The 15222-nt window shown below is 34.4% G+C and overlaps 1 long non-coding RNA gene across 1 annotated transcript; it reads right to left on the bottom strand.

The window, feature by feature from the left end:
* Positions 1-5980: 5980 nt before the first annotated feature.
* On the bottom strand, positions 5981-11380 carry LOC143049885 (uncharacterized). Its single transcript, XR_012970359.1, has 4 exons — positions 11244-11380; positions 9291-9369; positions 8563-8720; positions 5981-7247 (listed from the first exon to the last, which is right to left on the bottom strand). It is a non-coding gene; the product is annotated as an uncharacterized LOC143049885 (long non-coding RNA).
* Between the last annotated feature and the right edge of the window lie 3842 nt (positions 11381-15222).

The raw sequence follows: 15222 nt of genomic DNA, 5'->3' as shown, positions 1-15222 counted from the left end.
TTTCCAGGAATCATTTTAGTGAAAAGACTTATTTGCAAAAAAATGAGTGAATAAAAAAGAAAAAAATGCAGAATTTATATCTTATTGCCTTGCCAGCAACAATAGTTGTTGGAGAGTTACTTGAATGTCTGTCGTCCTGAATTGCATCATCAACAATTATTCATGTTATTGTCCCTTTAAAACTGAAATGATTCTTTGAGCACCACAGATCTGTTAAATTAAATAAGAAGTTAATATAAAAAATCAACTTTCTAAGTCATGTAACCTGACACTGCAGAGGTGTTTACTACAATTTTTATTAAGCCGCCGCTGTAGCAGTCTGAATTTTGGTTGTGTCACTTTAATGCCCCTAAACGAATGGAAAAATTACCTAAATGTTTTGTTTCCGTTCTTTAAACTTTAGTTTGCATCAACCAAATGTTTTGAAACATGTACAAAATACTTATTACCATAACTAATTAGCCCAAATGTGGCACTTAAAAGTTGTGTTAAAACACCCAACAATCAATCAGTCCCCTTAGAAAAATTTCTGAATTGTTGTATTTCGCCTCAACCAAATGTTATGAAACTAAGTATACACAATACTTTTTATACACCCGTTTATGAGACGTATTATAGTATACTGTTGATCCTCTGTCTTTCCGTCTGTCGTCAACATGTAGGACATTAACTCAAAAACGCTTCAACCAATATGCATGAAACTTTGGTGAATTGTTTATATATATTTACATAAGCTCCTTTTCGATTTTTATGAATTTTAGATTTTACATTTCTGAGTTGCAGGGTTTTATTCGTAAAAGAAGGGTGATTTTCCACTTATTGGACAAAAACTAAAAAACGCTTTCAGCAGTTCTCATAGAACTTTGGTGAATTGTTTATATCTGTTGATGTAAGCTCCCTTTAGAATTTTATAAATGTTAGATTTTACATTTCTGAGTTATGGGGTTTTATTCATTTAAAAAGGGGGTATTTTCCAGTTTTTGGACAATAATTCAAAAATACTTTCAGCAGATCTCATGAAACTTTGGTGAATTATTTATAACTATTGATGTAATCTCCCATACGGATTTTCATAAATTTCGAAAATGACATTGAGAAGAAATTAGACTTTGTTTATAGATTTACTTAATTTTTGTGCAACAGTACAGAGTAATGCACAACAGCAAGAAATCTTTAATTGAATATAAATTCATTCATGTAACCATATATAGATATTTCAAGTTCTTTGATTACATTTATTCAGAAACCTGTAATATGTCAAATATTTAATTGCAATCCAAATTCCGACCTGTATCAAGCTTGAATATTGTGTCCATTTTTGCCCCAACTGTTCAGAGTTGAACCTCTGCAGTTGTATCCAGCTGTGCCCAGCGAAGCAGTTTATTACATCAAAATACAGATCAAGTACAAATTTTAGTAGGGTCATTTTTACTGTTCTTCAGTTATGTCCCTTTATATTATATGAAAACGAGGGCATCATCTGTGTTCCATTGACACACATTGTTTATTTGTTAAAACAAGGAAGAGATGGTATACAGTCGTGTTTCACTGTTTGGTCACTTAAGTCAAAAAAGGTTTAAAGAAAAATTCATCTGAAGAATTCAAAAACTGTTCACAAGGTGAAATAGATGAAACTGCAGCTAGTTATCAGCATCAATTACTTCAGCAGGGTGAAGGTGATGACAGTGACCGCTTCATAAAGTTGGGTGATTCAAACATTAGTTTAGTTAACATATTTATTTATTATGTATTGGGGAAAAAAGTTATTGTATTTTATATTAATTCCTTTCCACTTTGAGGGTGCAAGTGCTGCCTTGTAGAGGCATTACCCTGCTCTTTTTAAAAATCTACATAGGTGTTTTTTTACGTGCAAGAGATATGGCTCTCTCTTAACACAGGTCAGCAATTTACTGTCCCTTTGCGACGGACTATCATCGTTTCTGAAGACCATACTTGCAAATGATGACGAGGGAGAGTCACAAATTCATTCCTTGAAATTTTCACACCGGAATGGGGATCAAACCAGGAACCTTTTTGATAGTAGTCAGATGCGTTAACCACTTCGACGGTCCTACATCAGACATTGATGGCAATGATGGTATTCCTGGGCATGCCCGTGATGCCGGTTAAGTCTTAATGGTTAGCTTGAAATATTGTGTACTAAGATCAAGAATGCCTCACCTTGTCACACCTTCTAGAATCTCAGGGCCAGCTTGAATCATCCCATAAGACAAGGATCTTTATTAAATCTTTTCGTAACTGGCATGCTTATTGAAAATTTGATTGACGAAAGTGACCACTATGCCCTACAGTAAAAAGAGCAACACCCAAATCAAAACAAAATGGCATGGGAAAGACCCCAATTGCTGAAATGAATACTTTTTTTGGACTCTGTTTCCAAATGGGTGTTGATGGGAAACCATGTACCAAAATGTACTGGTCAACTGATACTCCTGTATTTCCAAACACCATAAGTCTGTCGTGACAGTTTCACTCAGATAAGGAGATATCTCCACATTGCAAATTCAGAGCTAAAGCCATTACCAGGTGCTGAAAATTATGACCCTTGTTTTAAATGGTCAAACACCTGATTGATCACGTCAATGCCTGATTTAACCATTAAAGAAACGACTTATAGACGAAGGGTATCATACCTTTTAAAGGTAGAGTTCAATTTAAAAAAAATATGTATTCAAGGCCACATAAATGGAGAGTAAAAGTGTGGATGCTAGCTGAGTCTCAAAGTTTCCATGTATCGTTTATAGACATGTACAGGGAGACTTGCAACTTTTCAATTACACCTTACCAGTAATGTTGTGAAAAGGTCTCTTCAGGAAGCACACACAGAAGGTAAAGGGTACAATGTCGACACAGACAATTACTTTTTCAAGCCCAGAACTTTTTGTAGAATTTTTTTTTTTGAAAATTACGATACAGCAGCGTGTGGAACTGTCCGTATCAACAGAAGGGTCCTACACGTTGACAATGTGTAAACGCTCCGAAGGCTTAAATCAACTTGGAGATATGAAATTTCACCAGAAAGAATGTCATGTTTTTTAGGGCTATAATATAGAGATGACACAAGGCTGTTTGGTAGTATAATAGTATAAGTTTTATGGTTCATTGACAATCATACTAGTTTGTACTTAGTTTCCATGTTACCTTCAATGGTTTGACATATTAATGAATTATCGATTATTGGTTGATTAACGTTCAGAGGCAAATATTTCATATGTTCTTAGGACGATGATATAGGCACGGAGATGACATAAGGTTATTTGCTAGAATAATAGTATAACTTTCATAGTTCATTGACAATCATATTACTTAGGTCTTTCTACCTTTCCGTGGAAAAACCTAATGATTTTGTTCTGATTATTAGGTCTTTCCACCTTTCCGTGGAAAGACCCATTTATTTGGTTTTGATTATTAGGTCTTTAAACTTTTCCGTGGAAAGACCTATTGGTTTTGTTCTGAGATTTATTTTTTTTCTTCCGCCACATTTTGTTCTTGCGTAGTATTGTGGTTTCGCAAGATGTCGCCTAGATTTTTTCGCATATGATATCGAACAGTTATTGCGCTTTTGAAACTGACACTGTTAAACCGTACACTTTACATTGTAAGAGTAATCTCCCCGAACACTGTTTTCCTTGTGTCCACTACTCCTTCACAACCATAAAGGATTACGACAAATCTATTTTACCAAAGTGCTTGCTATATCTTCAAGATGATGAGTTGGGTTGAACCAAAGTTCTCCGGATTGTCCATATGAGAGTTATTTCCCCTTATGCATTTGATATCAGTGATATGCATATAAACTAATAAACCGTATCCTATAGTCATAGCAGTTACTTGAGTATTATCATATTGTCATATCAGGTACTTCATGAATATCCTATAGTCATAGCAGTTAAATGATGAATATCCTATAGTCATAACAGCTTCTTGTTGAATATCCTACATTCAAATACGAGAATGGATGAATATCCTATAGTCATAGCAGTTACTTGATGAATATCATATTGTCATATCAGGTACTTGATGAATATCCTATAGTCATATCAGTTACTTGATGGATATCCTATTGTCATAGCATGTATTTTGTGAATATCCTATTGTCATAGCAATTTGAAAGTCAAGATTAAAAGAAAACCCACGTTGTTTGTTGAAGAGTCATCTTTCAGAGTAAATGGGACACATAATAGCCAACTCCCTCCAAGGTCGAGTTGTCCTGAGGGAGATGGAACCAAGTTTATAATCATATTTTTTTCTTTATCAACGGACAATTACAGAACAGAATGTTATAAATCCTGTCAGTTTGACAGCACTGATTACTGGGTTGTCTGTCATCGGAGACTAGCAGTCAACCAGCAGCGGTATCGATCCATTGCTAAGTAACACTTTATAAACATGGTTTGAGCTGTAACATATTACAAGAGATTCGAAACAACTAGACTCCGGCAATACACTGAAAATTGGCAGAGAAATGACTGTTTGATTGAAATTAATCAAGGCGTCCTTCGTCGTTGAAATTTAATAACCGGACATAAGAATTATTGTATTATGACGCTGCCTCCCTGGTGTTAGAGTCGGTCACCAGAGATCTCAGGTTACAAATAAAAGGGATTTCTTTAATTGGTATGATGATTTGCTGTATAATATAAGGCCCGACGTCTGATTGGAATACCGTCGAACCAAGACACTTTACATCTTCGTTAAACTAGACTCTAGAGGTCTATCTAGGTTGCGTATTATTTAGCAATAAAAGATACAGCAGACATAGCATATAAGAGTTCGAATTATTTATTTATAAGTAAAATGGCGGAGAAGAATGGCTGTACAGGCTCCCGGCATGGTTAGCCTATCTTATTTAATGTAAACAACAAACCAGAGTCACAACTCTCAGTGTTACTTTCAACTAGTTAAACAATTACAGTTTCATAGCATATAGCTCAATTGGGCTTACAAAGGGTCTCAATAAAAGAACACATATAAAAGTATGTAGCCTTAAATCAACAATATTTATTCAAAATAACTATCAACAATCCAGAGTAACCACTCTGTAAATTTCGACTAGTTTAAAAACTATCATTAGGCAGCAACCATTTGATTTTCTGGGGGGGGGGGGGGCTATGGTTTTTTTTGGAAAAAAAGTTTGTTTCCAGTTTTTGGAGAAAAAAATAATTTGTTTTTGATTCTGAGAAAAAAAAATTGTTTGTTTCACCCTCAGCTGCCACTATATGTAATGTTAAAATTGAAAGAAAAAAATTGTTTTCGACTTGTCGCGAAAAAAAAGTTTGTACAGAAAAAAAACCCATAGCCCCCCCAGAAAATCAAATGGTTGCTGCCTTAGCGTATAGCTCACTCAGGCTTAGAAGGGTCTCAATAAAAGAACACCTATAAAAGTATGTAGCCTTAAATCAACAACATCTATTTCAAGTTCCTATCAGCATAACTTGTTATGATTTTCACCAAGACAATCTATTTCTTTAATACTAAAGAAAATATATTTACTCCAAAATAGTCTTCCAAAGTCTCCCAAATTTATCTCCTTAATTTCCTCATAAAGTCTCCCAAGTATGCCTCCTAAAATTACTGTCGACAATAGGAAGATATAAGGTTTGCGTTTTTCTTATAGAAAATAGAAATGTCTTTGGTCTGAGATGGTTAGTTTCTTATCAACATACTGACAAAGGTTAAAATATAAAAATCCAGAATTATTCTCAGTCCAACCAATGGGTCTTCCTGATTTGTTATTGGTCATTTGTATTCTGCGCATACTATATTTGACCAATAACAAATTAAGAAGCCCTACTGGATGTCTGGTTTAAACGCTCACAATGACACCTTTAATTGAGATCACCTTTTGACTATTTATGGAGCGGCAATGGGTTACAAGATGGCACACCATTATGTTTAACGTATTTATTGGTAAATAGAAAAAAATAACTGAAGTTTCTTTAGAAAATACGCTCTCCTGGTATAGATACATAAGTGATATGAAATTTGAAATTAGAATAACGATACGAGTATTTTTGATACATGTATCATCCATCACCAAACCACAAAGACTTTAATATTCAAACGTTTGATCGGTTGGTGTTTTTAATGCTTCTTCGTCCCTGTTTGCTTGAATCACTTGACTGGTAATTTATTTGTGGGTCTTCACGTTAAATCAAACTTATCTTGCCATCTGCTTAAACCGAAACCTTTTCTAAAAGTGCACAGTTTTTTTTTTAATTTAGTAGACACAAGCAATAATTCAAATACACGTATGAAAATAATGGAAAATAAACATAAGTTTTTTTTTTATTTAGAACAAATCACAGAAAGAAACAAAATATTTAATTCTAGGATGTTAGTTAAAAAAAAAAAAATATGAAAAAGATGCACAAGTTCTTTAGAATGAAATTCAAAACAGTGTGGCTGTGGCCATTGATTGACACATTAAATTCATCCATTGACTGGGACAATTTAGGTGAACGTTTGTATGTAACGACCACTGCTCACTATGTACTTTTAAAGACACTTAAACTATGGGGTCACCAAAGGTTCTCAACACCTTAATAAAGTAATTCGAAAAATTAATCAGAAATAACACGATGTTTTGATTTATATCAATTATATAAATCAAAACATAAAGCTCATCAAAGACCCCATGCTTAAAATTTTGTTCATCAGACTGGCGTTTCGTCTGCAAAAGACTCATCAGTGACGATCAAATCAAAAAAGTTAAAAAGGCAAATGTGAGGGGCTAGATTCCAAGGTCTTCCGTTATCAGAAGAAAATCTGTTAATTGATTGATTATCATTCTAGAATATCAAACTGGACTCAGCAAAACACGTTTAAATTTTACTACTTCTATCATATGCACCTCCAAGTTATGCTATATTGCTTTTATATTTCTTATAAACTTTCACACCTAAACAGTTTGAATGAACATAATATAATTATGAAAGTAAAAGCATATGCTAGAGCATTTTGTTGATCAAGACTATCATTCAATACAATTTTATCAATCTGTTTGCAGTCGGTTCCAGACATGTTTGTTTTCATGGTCGTAAGTTTTTTCTTCTAAAGTAAACCGTGACAAACACGTCTTTTATAGTTTATATAAGGATGATTGTACATGTTGATTGCATGTCATTCATGGAAACCGCTATCTTCTATTGACGGAGCTGGTGAATAATTAAGTCGTTGTTGATTGGAATGACAACTAAACATTACTATTGGTTCCTTTCTTTTATCTGTAAAAAAGCATTGTATTCATGTACGTACAGGTTGCATTTCTGTTAATATAGACAATGCAGTTTCCCAAAGGAACTCCCTTTGTGCCTCTTTTACTATAAAGTTTCGTGAAAAAAAAATATATACAACGAAAGGTCACCATGCCGAAAAGGTTTCGAACTGAATAAATGTGGAACGGAACCATTTAAAAGAGAAAACGGAAGGTATTATTCATTGCACTGCCATAAACGAAAACAAAAATCTAGACGGTCCAAAAAGACAACAACATGATTGTAGGCTCATGGTAGGGACAGACACATTAAGATTATTAATAATGCATTAGTATTCTGTTGTATCAAGTCATTCAATAAACTTACGAGATCGGACAAACCTTCTATAGATTTGTCATTGGCTTAATTTGCAAACCCGTTTGAGGGATATTAGAACGATGAATTTTCAATGAATAACCATAAGGATAACAAGAAAGAAAACCTATGGAGGATAAAAAAAAAATGACACATTTACAGAGAATAAACTGCTATGGGGGACAAGAAAGCAAACCTGTTACACGGACATTGGCATGATCAGTTTTTGGCAAACAAACAGATATGGAGTAGAAAAAAGGCAATATGTTGTAGGGACATTAGAATAATGAAGTTACAATGAATTGACGGCCATGGAGGACAAAAAAGCAATCCTTTTGGACGGATATTAGAATGACGAATTTACAACGAAGAGACCACAAAGGATGACAAGAAATGAAACATGTTGGTGGGACAGAAAAATGATGCATTTACATTTAACAGACCACTATGGGTGAATCGATGCAATGGGTGACAAGAAAACAAACGTGTTGGAAGTACATTAGAATGATGCATTTAAAATGAATTATTGACCGCCATAGAGGACAAGAAAGGAAAACCGATTAGTAGGACATAATAATGATGCATTTACAATTAATAGACCACTATGGGTGACAAGAAAACAAACGTGTTGGAAGTACATTAGAATGATGCATTTGCAATGAATTAACCGCCATGGAGGACAAGAAAGAAAACCTTTTGGTGGGACATAATAATGATGTATTTATAATTAACAGGCCACTATGGGTGGATCGATGCTATTGGTGACAAAAACAAAAAAATGTGTTTGAAGTACATTAGAATGATGAATTTACAATGAATTGACCGCCATGGAAGACAAGAACGCAAACCCGTTGGACGGATATTAATTAGAATGATGAATTTACAATGAATTGACCGCCATGGAAGACAAGAACGCAAACCCGTTGGACGGATATTAATTAGAATGAGGAATTTACACTGCATAACAAACCTGTTGATGTCATTCTTGGTATTGCTGCTGTTAACCGCTGAGTCTGTTCTATGTGTTCATACGAGCTTCTCTTACGTCGCCAATAACAACAACAAACCATACAAATAACAATAACTATAATTGGTCCAATTACATATCCCCATAATGCAGCTGTTGATCTGGAAAAAAACACGTTAATACAATGCAAAGCTCTTAGTTAAAAGCGCAAGTGATAGATTGTGCGTTTTAAAGCAACTTTAAATACTTTTGGGCTGTTTCGTGGCAGTCAGGTTTTTTAAGTTCACGGAGAGAACCATCAACTTTCGAATAGAAAACTGACAGTCCTAGTCAATTATGATTGTAGTCGAGTTCATTTGTTACGTTCGGGATCCGAACTCTCAGTGTTGACAGGCTAGTGATATAGTAGTTGGACTACTCAGCCCACTGGACAACCGAGGTGACCTACTCAATTATCATAAAATAATTTGTATATCGAACATATAGTGTACATTTACATCAGCCTGCTGGAAGTGTTTTTTAATATGCAGTTATAACATGTGTCAGATGGTAATGGCATCACATATTATACCCGATACCGGTTCTGAAGTATTTGTTTTTGGCAAATATGACACTAGTTAATGATAAATAGACCCGTAGGACAAGTGGAACCAAGTAGTGGTAAAACAAGTTATCTGTTTTGATAAAAAATACAATACTTGTGGTAGCTAGAAAGGGCACATAAAACTTACACAGTCGCTGATCTATATTTGTGATCAGATGAATAATGATTATCCCCGTTATTACGGCCACTACGAAGGGCTCCCGTTTCTGAAACAAACAAAAAATGGTGATTAACAATTTTTATTGGTTTTAGACACACATATCATTTATTTCTGGAAAAATAATCAAGAAATGCATAACAGAGATTACATGAATTTCAAAAACTTTATAACAGTATACATGACCGTATTCACATCCAACATAGAAAGATATAAAGAAAGGCAAACACAAACAGGTCAAGATAAACTGACTTGGTATAGGGTCATACTGTGGTAGACCTCAAAGGTGTTTAAAAATATGCACTAACACCTCCCCTTGCCTATCTAAGGCTTCGTACTATAAAACATACAAAAACCAAACTTTAAAATTTAGGAATCTTGATTAAAATTTGTTCGCTCACATATGAAGCCAGATAAGATTGCTACAAAGTTGGTTTATAAAATAGTTTTAATGTCGATCTTTCAGCAGGAAGCTCGACATATGGATAGTGATCCGGTGGCTAAAGCGACGGCGTTAACTAACTTCTTATAAGCTTTTTTTATTTTACGAGTGGAAGACCTAGATGCTTCATACTTTGTTTTTTGATGCCTTATGTTAAGAAGTTTCCATCTGTTATGTGTCTATTGCCCTTTACCTTATTTGCATGGTTAATTTAAGTTACTACTTAGAAGTAAAAGGATAAATATATTTAGGATATGTGTACCGTGCAAGGTCCTTGTGCCTGTCAGACAGTTTTCATCTGACCTCGATCTCATTTCATTGATCAGTTAATAAGATTAAGTTTTCGTGGTCAAAGTCATATCTTAGATGTTATAAGCAATAGGTATATATTTGGTGTATGGAATGATTGTAAGATGAACATGTCCAACTGACAGGAAGTGTCTGACCTCATTTTCATGGTTCAGTGGTTTAAATTAGGTTTTTGTGTTTAGATCTTTTTTCTGATACTATGTGCAATATAGGTCAACTAGTTTTGTTGTTTGGAAATATTTAACAATATACATGCCAGTCTGACATGTTTTATATGACCTTAGTAAAAAAAGTACTGTAGTCTGAGGAAAATTCAAAACGAAAAGTCTCTAATCAAATGTCTAAATCAAAACGAAAAGTCTCTAATCAAATGTCTTAATCAAAAACTGAAACATGCCAAACGAAGGATAACAACTGTCATATTCCTGAGTTGGTACAGGCATTTTCACTTTTCAAGGCTCAGTGTCAAGTTCTTATGGTTTGTTTTCCCCTTAATACATAAGCAATAGAATAGGTAAACTATTTATATGGAATGGTATGGAATGATTGTAATGTGTATATGTCTGTCTGGAATTATCATCTGACCTTGACCTCATTTTGATGGTTCATTGGTCAATGTAATGTTTTCATGGTTTAGTTTGTTTCGTTTACTAGTATACTATAAGCATTCTGTCAACTATATCTAATGACTGAAATAATTCTACCTAAAGTCTACTGTAAAATATATATATCTCCCTATTGTGATAACAGAGAACAACCAATGGCATTTAATACGTTGATACTACACGAAGTTCCCAGAATGAAACTTATCCCAGTCTGATGATAAGGTAAGACTAATCGGAATTACCAGGTTGAACATTTTTTACGCTAGACGCGCATTTGTCTTCAAAAGACTCACCAGTTACGCTCGAATTAAAAAGTTAAAGATGCCAAGAAAAGAACCAAGTCAAAGTGCATTGAAACCCAAAATGATAATCGATTTACAACTTAGTGGAAAATCATTCAAGCGTACTCATTGTAAGAACAAGATAACAAATATTCCAGTAGGAGGATATGAAAAGTTGATTTATTGATAGAAATTGCGGACAAATTGTATCAACACTTTGAATTAATCCGTGTTATAAATGTTGGCAATTAGCCAAAATTTAAATAAAAGTAGCTTAGAAGCTTACCTTCAAACATATGAAAGAGAAAATCAAGGCAAGCAAACCATTTGAAAAGACTTTTTGAATATTCCATTATAACTTGCATTGATGGCGAGAATAATATTTTAGATCAAATTGGTTGAAATTTCAGATTTGGTTCAAAAATGAAAGTTTATTTAAATACAGTGTATGATAAATGTTGATTAGAAATTAACAAAGATAACGCTGTATTTTTGTTTGCATATCCCAATCATACGGTGATTGTACGTTCTGTTTCATATTACTTGAATATAAATTTTAAAATAAAAACAATCATTTTATCAAAGTTAAAAGATCCTTAACATACCCCAAAAGGTAACGCTGTCATAGGAGTATAGTTATTTGAAATATACCCTCAAATGTAGATCAATTTGTGATTATTGTATAAAACTAATGTTCACGTGTGATTGTCTGTATGTATGCATTCCGTTAATTTCATATGGTCATCAACACATTTTGTTTTCAACGTATCGTAAGGAATCACTATGTCGTGAACTGTTGTTTTCGTACTAGAATAAACACTTATACACATAACGAGCCAACAAATAAGAAAACCCCATCTGTTTAAATATGTTATCGAAATATTAGTAATGCACAATTAAAGATTTCAGAGCAAATGATAAGATTAAAGTCATTCTGTATTCTGACAAGTTGTTTTGTTGACAAAAGTTGACAATGTTGATGGTTCTTCTGCAACTTCAATGCAATGCATCATTACTATAACATACATTGGCATATATTCTTCTTTTTAAATACAAATATTTACAGCACGAACGAATCATAATATTGATAAACAATGTTCCTCTGCTCTTAGGTCGGGTTGTCGTCTCTTTGACACATTCCCCATTTCCGTTCTCAATTTTATCCATTTGTTTGATGTTTTTGAGCTTCTGATTTTGTTATTTGATTATGCCCGCGTCACACTGTCCCGATTTTTATATACGATGGACACCCGAATGCGAAAATTGTAAGTTCGTACGAAGTTGGTATCGATCTCGTTAAAATACCAAAAAGTGACCGAAGCAAGTACGATGAATAACGAAGTCTATACGATGGTGCCGAAATTATATACGATAGCAAAAGATGGGCATACGAAGGTTAATCGAAGACGGGTATTTAAGCTTCATATCTCAGCCGAAGCCTACATGATGGATCACGAAGGCTACACGATGGATTACGAAGGCTACACGATGGATTACGATGATGGTGCGATGGCCATACGATGTCTAAAAGACGTCGTGTACAGCTTACGATGCATTTAAATTATATGCCGAAGGCATCACGCGTTTTAAAGGGGGTGAATCTACGTCATCACGCAGGGTGTCGGCGATTGAAATTGGACCACCATCTTGTCGCTTCAAGGTAAGAATTTTACTTATTATGATAGTTATATGAGGGTTATGATTGTACAAAATAGTCCACCAAAGACTATATAAAGTAGGAAAATTAATGAGCCATCGCTCAATATTATTGGTTATCTCAATTTTGCAAACACTTCGATACCAGTTTTAGGAATTAGGTCAAACATGCAGGATATCGGCAAAATTTTTCATAACAACATCTTGATTATCAAGAACCGCCTACTTTATCAACAAATGAACATGTCCGAATTCTTTATTGTACTCGGGGGGAAATGCTTGTTACTCACAAATATCCGTCATTATGGTCGAAAAACCATGTTTTTTTTTTAAATGTAAAAAGGATGTCGGCAACACATCGAATATCGAAGGATGTCGGGGACACATCATATATACTATTTTTAACACATATGTTTTTCAACATGTGACTAGATCTAAATTGTGCAGGCGGAAACGATCGCGAATACAACTTGATGTTCACCAGCCGCCCAGATCGCCCACTAAATCGCCATCCGTAAAAAAATCAAAACAATGCAAATCTCATTTGTCATCAAAATAAAAACGCGACAAGATGGTGGTCCAATTTCAATCGCCGACACCCTGCGTGATGACGTAGATTCCTCCTCATGAAATTGTTTGATCAATATTGAATATATATTATATTGTACATTTAATTTATGGTTCTAAAGACAATAGTAAAGGTATTTCCAGTTACTGAATGTTTTGGTTGATTTCTAAAAAAATGTATCAAATATGCATATTCAATTTACCATTTTCTGCAGGTGTCATATACAAATATAGTGTCCATATTTGTCCCAAATATGTTACATACGAGGGGATGCCATGCTCGGCATTGCCTTGTTTGAACTGTAAAATGTGTGCACTAGTCTGAATAATCACCCATAATTACGCCCATGTTTACTGATCTATCTTAAAGGTAAGGTAATGGGTTCGTTGATCCCTTTTATTCAAAAAGAGCTCTTTCCAGGAGAATATCATAATAATATAGACAAAAGGAAGGATGTGGGGAAAGCAACAAATGCGGCAAAATATGACATACAAAAAACAAAATGGTTATGGAGTAAACATTCGTGTGACAACAACTCAGACGATACATAAAAAATCAGAATAATGAAGAAAAAGTTGGTTTCCCTATACCTGCAGTGTTGGTGTACGAGGTGCGTTTATGATTTTCATTATGTTACTTGATATGAAAAATTGACAAAAACAATATTTTACTTGTAAAAGTAAATCCTGAGCCTGTAATAGCTGCTCTTCTTGTTCCATTTGAATCAATAGAAACAACGCTGTCGCCTTTCTTGTTCTCATAGAATCATATGATATGAGCTCCATGTTTTGTGAACGTCTTTCTTAACTGTCGTATTAGACTGACCAGTGCATATCGCGCATGGCACTTTAAATGTATTTTAGCGCGAAAATTAAGCTGGATTTATTGCCGTCGTAGTTCCATCTTGTCGCCTTCGTACTTTTATTCGATGGCAACACGACGGGATTACGAGGTCTTCACGAAGTCGTGTTGCCATCGTAAGACCTTCGGGTAGCTTCGTGATTCATTCGTGTAGACATCGTAATGTCAAAACTGCCCGATGGAAACGATGGAAACACGAATGCAATACGATGTTCAAAGATGCATTCCCGGTGACATTACGATGGTGAGGATGGTGATACGAACTCAATACGAACCCTCAACATCGGACGCACCTTCGGGGATTTTTTAACATGTTAAAAAATTTAGAACCCTTCCCGAAGTTGTCCCCGAAAGCTAGAAAAAGTGGCCGATTGTTCTACGATGGTTAAAGATGGCACTACGAATAGCTCGATCTGGATACGATGTCCCGATTTTGAAAATTTCCATAATCGTGTTGCCATCGGCGTAAAAATCGGGACAGTGTGACGCGGGCATAATGGACTTTCCGTTTTGAATTTCCTCGGAATTCATTTTTTTTTTGGTTATTTTACCTGATTCAAAATTCTTACAATTATAGTTTCTATATATAAAACCTTTACAAAACCTCAAAATACAATACGATCATATAAGCATAGTAATTCAAATGATTAACAAATACTATCTACAAATAAACTCATCATAGATACCAGGATTAAAATTTTATATTTACGCCAGACGCGCGTTTCGTCTTACTCTACATAAGACTCATCAGTGACGCTCGAATAAAAAAATGTTTAAAAGACCAAGTACAAAGTTGAAGAGCATTGAGGACCAAAAATTCCTAAAAGTATCCTCATATGTAGATAAATCAATGAGAAACGTTTCATAACAAATAATGTGATTGACTGTTGTGCAATACATAGATAACCTTTTTCATGGTCAAATGAAAAGAATAGTTTAAAAACTAATGTCATATACTTCGATATCAAATCCCCAAACAAATAGCTAGAGTCTCTTAAGGATGTTCTCCTCTCTGTTTCAAAATTAAAGAAAATCAGACGTATCTGCTCTATCTCAACACGGTTTTCAAGGTGAAATGTACTACTTTTTGGACAATTAATATCAAAATTATAAGAAAGTTTATTAGCACTAACTCACAATATAGAAAATGCTATGATCAGGGATCCTGGAATTCAGTTTG

The sequence above is a fragment of the Mytilus galloprovincialis genome, chromosome 1, assembly GCF_965363235.1.
Source record: "Mytilus galloprovincialis chromosome 1, xbMytGall1.hap1.1, whole genome shotgun sequence".
In the NCBI taxonomy this organism is placed as follows: Eukaryota; Metazoa; Mollusca; class Bivalvia; order Mytilida; family Mytilidae; genus Mytilus; species Mytilus galloprovincialis.
This window is presented reverse-complemented; position numbering and strand designations above follow the sequence as displayed.